The sequence below is a fragment of the Callionymus lyra genome, chromosome 10 (assembly GCF_982586985.1).
Source record: "Callionymus lyra chromosome 10, fCalLyr1.hap1.1, whole genome shotgun sequence".
Lineage (NCBI taxonomy): Eukaryota > Metazoa > Chordata > Actinopteri > Syngnathiformes > Callionymidae > Callionymus > Callionymus lyra.
In genome coordinates, this window is record NC_141827.1 from 3,396,501 (window position 1) to 3,402,500 (window position 6,000).

The window sequence follows — 6,000 nt, forward strand, 5'->3', positions numbered from 1 at the left end:
TGACTCTATTGTATCATCAGTGTGTGTGTGTTGTTGTGATGTGTGACTCTATTGTATCATCAGTGTGTGTGTGTTGTTGTGATGTGTGACTCTATTGTATCATCAGTGTGTGTGTGTTGTTGTGATGTGTGACTCTATTGTATCATCAGTGTGTGTTTGTACAAAACTCTCTTTTCATTGAAATATTGACATTAGAAAATGATCTTAAGCTCCGCCCACTGAAAACACTGTTTTTCTGGAGATTAAATCTTGTTGACCATAAACCACACCCACTCTGCTGTGATTGGTCAAACATGGAGGTTTGTCACCGCGTTGCATTTCTGACACATGAGTTAGAATAGAAATTAGAAAATAAACATTAATTTCTTCTTCAGTAGAACATGAAGGAAGTGAAGAGACATTAGTGGGAATTTATATGTTTCTTATTAAATAATAATAATTATATTAATTATGAACCACAAAGCAATTTATTTGATGTTTGTTTTAATGGTTTCATGTGAGGAAAGTATTTAAGAACATTTTTGTGTCAAAATATTTTTTTATTAAAGTTGGAAAAACAAATATAAAATAATCTGAAGATAATTACTTTAAAAAATCAATATATTACAAAATAATGTAAGTTAATAAGAAATTGTTGTTTCTAAAGCGCTTTTCTAGACCAGGGTCACAAAGAACTTTAACGATCAAAACAATACACAGTTAAAATATATACTTTAAAACACACATAAGACAAACACAACAGTCCCAAAAAAACATGGAAAAGCTCAAATAAAAGTGTCTTGAGATGTTTCTTGAAGGAGTCAGTAGATCATCAAACACAGATGTTTCTTGAAGGAGTCAGTAGATCATCAAACACAGATGTTTCTTGAAGGAGTCAGTAGATCATCAAACACAGATGTTTCTTGAAGGAGTCAGTAGATCATCAAACACAGATGTTTCTTGAAGGAGTCAGTAGATCATCAAACACAGATGTTTCTTGAAGGAGTCAGTAGATCATCAAACACAGATGTTTCTTGAAGGAGTCAGTAGATCATCAAACACAGATGTTTCTTGAAGGAGTCAGTAGATCATCAAACACAGAGATGTTTCTTGAAGGAGTCAGTAGATCATCAAACACAGATGTTTCTTGAAGGAGTCAGTAGATCATCAAACACACATGTTTCTTGAAGGAGTCAGTAGATCATCAAACACAGATGTGTCTTGAAGGAGTCAGTAGTTCATCAAACACAGATGTTTCTCGAAGGAGTCAGTAGATCATCAAACACAGATGTTTCTTGAAGGAGTCAGTAGATCATCAAACACAGATGTTTCTTGAAGGAGTCAGTAGATCATCAAACACAGAGATGTTTCTTGAAGGAGTCAGTAGATCATCAAACACAGAGATGTTTCTTGAAGGAGTCAGTAGATCATCAAACACAGAGATGGTTCCAAAGCTTAGGAGCAACAGTCTGGAAGGATTTCTCTCCTCTGGTCCTGAAGTTCAGGAACCATCAGTAGATTCTGATCCACAGACCTCAGAGCCCGAGCTGGGGTGTAAGTCTGGATCAGAATCTACTGATGGAAGGTCTGACCATGAATAGATCTGAAAGTAAGAACCAGAATTTTAAAATGATCCTGAAAGAAACTGGCAGCCAGTGAAGAGTTTGAAGGAGAAATGTGAGTTCTTCTACTAGAGCGGCTCAGAATTCTGGCAGTTTGTTCAGTGTTCACTGTCAAATACAACACCAGGTTTCTCAGTTTGACAGACTGACATAAGTCACCCAAGTACTGACTCAACCCTGAACCTTATCATCAACAATCACCAGAGTTTCAGTTTTGTCCACATTTAGCTTCAAAGTGTTTTCACTCATTGTTTGATTTCTAGCAACAATTGACTAAGTTCAGTCTCTGGGGCTCAGTTGGATCAACAGAGCAGTAGAGCAGGATGTCATCAGCAAACATGTGATAAGAAACATCAGGACTGAATGATTTTACCGAGGGGAATCAAGTACAGCAAAAAAAAATAAAGGACCCAGAACAGAACCTTGAGGGACTCCACACAACAGATGATTCAGACCTCATTTGATTGACAGATACAATGAAACTTCCCAGAAAGGTATGACTAGAACCATTGTAACACAGACCCAGACAGTCTTCATCCTTCAGTCTTCTCAGCAGGATCTGGTTTAACTGTGTCAAAGGCTGACGACAGATCCAACAGAACCAGAACATCATGATGTCACTGGACATCTTCAGTAAGGCTGTCTCCGTAGATGTTTTTGGAAGCCAGACTAAAACTTCTCATGGATGTCGCTCCGATCCAGGAACAGCTGCTCTGACACAACCTTCTCCAAGATCTTGGACAACAATGAAGATCAGAAAAAGCCTGAAATTACTGAGGTCAGTTGGGTCTAAGTCTGGCTTTTTGAGTAAAGGCAATGACTACAATGACTTAATTGCATTGTTAAAAACCCTGTGGAAAGGGAGAAGTTCACCCTTTTGGTAACTCAGGGCACAATTTCATCAAATACAATGATAAAGAGCCTACAAGGAAGGACGTCTGACGAGCAAGAGGAGGGTTTCATCTTGTTCACCAGTGATGAAATACCAGTCAGAGTTACAATGTTGAAGGAGGACCACAACGTGGACACAGGCTCAGTGACAGCAGGGGTTCCACACAGAAGGGGGAGAGTTTTTCTCTTTGATCAATTTAATTTTGTGAAAATTGCGTCGCTGTCCGTTTCACAGAAGACAGCCGTGATTGGAGAAGGATTTTCTTATTTGTTGTAACCAGTTTCCTGATGTAATCAGATCTGGCAGTTTCCACCATCTCATTGTATGAAGACATCAGATCCCTGAGGTGAAGTCTGTGCACCTCAAGTTTAGTGGACTTCCAGAGACGCTCAGTCTTTCGACAACAAAGTCTCTGCAGACTCAGGAGAACTTAATTTGTCCAAAGGCACCGTTTATATGAATTTTCAAGTTCGATTTAACAGGTTTGATCCAGTATTTCAACGCAATGATCAGTGAAACGGTGAATCAAACTGTGCTCGTTAAGTCAGTCATTGAAGAAAGAGGGTGAAACATAGAAACTGTCTGCAGTATCGACTGAGATGACGCCTTTGACACCTTTGAGGGCTTAGACTCGGGGATGAAGTCCAGGTTGAACAAGAGAATGATCAGATGGACATCATGTACTAAAGTGTGGTCTTTTTGGTGAGTGGGTTCAGAAACATGTTGCTCAAAGTTAAACAATGTCATAACTAGTTGGTTAAATAAACGTAAGTTCTCCATCAAATAATAATAATAATAATAATAATCTCTATTTATATAGCGCCTTTCTAGACCAGGGTCACAGTCGTGACAACAGTTGTGTCTTATTTGGTTAAAATCCTGAGAATTAACGATCAAAATAGGTCATAATGACGATTAGTAACTTTGGACGAGATGGTCATTGAGAAAACAACAAGAATGAAATGATCAGTTCTTCGTCACAACCTTTTTATACTAATCTATTGATTATTATTATCTATATATTTTTATATTATTCTTTGTAATGTTGTGGAACAGGGAGGAGGCCCTGGGACGGACCTGGAGACTTCCACCCTCTGATTGAGCTGCTGTCGTCCTGCTCTCAGGCTTTGACTAATAAAGTTAACAATAACAATAACAGACTGGAGGTCAGAGGTCATCAAGTTAAGTGACCTTCAGATGGAACTGGGCTGGAAAGATGGAGCTCATGGAATCATCAAATGCATCACGACTCCATTAGTGTTTGATGACATCACTGAAGCATTAGCGTGTTTGGAAAAAATCTATTGACTTTCATGTGAGGAGGTCGACTGTGATTGACAGCTGGTTGCACAATGAAAACTGAAGAGCAAATGATTTCAAAGATAAAGATATCAGGGTCACTCTGACCCAGAGATCGCACAAGAGTAAACAGGTGAATACAGTTTAAATTTATATAAGATTAGTTTAAAATATAATTAAAGTCATGTTTTTATTACTTGGAGACATTAAATCAAAGTCATATGACGTGAAATATGTCATTAACTCAAAATACTTATTTTTAACTTCATATTTAAAGACAAACAATCACAAACTAAACTATTATTCATTGTCATTTTTTTAAGATTTCTATAAAAAGATGCGTTTTGTGGATCAAACATAAGAAAATGATCATCCATCCATCCATCCGTCAACCCCTCCATCCATCCATTTATCCATCCATCCATCAATGCATCAGTCCATCCATCCATCCATCCATCCATCCATCCATCCATCCATCCATCCATCCATCCATCCATCCATCCATCCATCCATCCATCCATCCATCCATCCATCCATCCATCCATCCATCCATCCATCCATCCATCCATCCATCCATCCATCCATCCATCCATCCATCCATCCACCCCTCCATCCATCCGTTTATCCATCCATCCATCAATCAATCCATCAGTCCATCCATCCATCCATCCATCCATCCATCCATCCATCCATCCATCCATCCATCCATCCATCCATCCATCCATCCATCCATCCATCCATCCATCCATCCATCCATCCATCCATCCATCCATCCATCCATCCATCTATCCGTTTATCCATCCATCCATCCATCAATCCATCAGTCCATCAGTCCATCCAATACGTTCATCCATCCATCCATCTGTCCGTCCGTCCTTCTATCCGTCCCTCAATCCATCCATCCATCCATCCATCCATCCATCCATCCATCCATCCATCCATCCATCCATCCATCCATCCATCCATCCATCCATCCATCCATCCATCCGTTCATCTGTCCGTATGTCCCTCCTCCGTCCGTCCATCCATCCATCCAACATTTTAAATGTGTGATATTCACTAATGAACTACACACTCTCAGACACACTGTGGTAAAGTGTGTGTTTATATATAGAAGATAAAAATAAGTTAAAAAACAACAAGCATCGACAATAGTTCATTAAAAAAGAAGTTTTCCTCTAAGTTCCTGTTGATGAAGTTGTTTTTCTTCCCTCTGGAGACTTTAAATCCCATCATGCAATGCAGCAACTGTACTTGGAGCACAACAAGCTCTGGGGTCAAAAGGTCAAAGAGGAGGCTGGCTGGCGGTTGCCGGGCAGATTTCTTGGCGCTCACAGTTTAACAGAGTAATATGGAGATGTTTTTTTTATCCTTCTTTTACAGCTTTTGTTCACGAGCAGGTTTGAAGGTGTTTCATCTTTTGACTTCACACGGTTTATGATCATCACCGTCTGAATGAAAGTTAACGTTTCTTCAACAACATCTTAGCTTCATCAGCTCAGATCCTCCAGGATCGTTTGCTCAGGTCTGGAAAAATGACACAAACAGCACAAACTAAAAAAGATCATTGTAATGACAGTATTTATCACATTAGTTTACAGTGTCTTTAACTTCAATTCCTTCCTATTTATACCTACGTTATAAATACATGTTTTATTTATAGTTGAACTGGTGAAAAGGGGGGAAAAAAAAGCAATTTATTGTTTTTCTACTCGAGTAAGATTCGTTTTCATTTTCAAAGGCTTCTTCTTGGTGTCGACCCGAACAAACGATCCGTGTCAATCTCCATTCATCTGGATTGTTTGTTCAGGTCTGGATTACGTAGAAACACAAAGACACAAACAAAAAACAACAAATTGATCACAAATCAATTAGTTGAAGAAAATGTTGTTCAAAGGCAATATTTCCTGTAATCCTAGAGTAAAAAAGAGATTCTCGGAGACGTGTCCCCCTCGATCAGGAAGTGACTCGACATCAATCCTGATGAAATATTCATGACATCTGCCTGGTAACACATTCCACAAGATTCTATTTTGCTCAAGAGCAGCCGACTGTGAACTCGCATGAATTGATTCGGAGACGCCGGACGAGACGAGAGCAAAGACTCTGAAGATTCCGAGGAAAGAACAAACCTGACCTTGAAAGTGACATAAAACCTGTGATGGACGAACATCATGAGAGATTCTTCTTAATCCAGAAGATCTGATG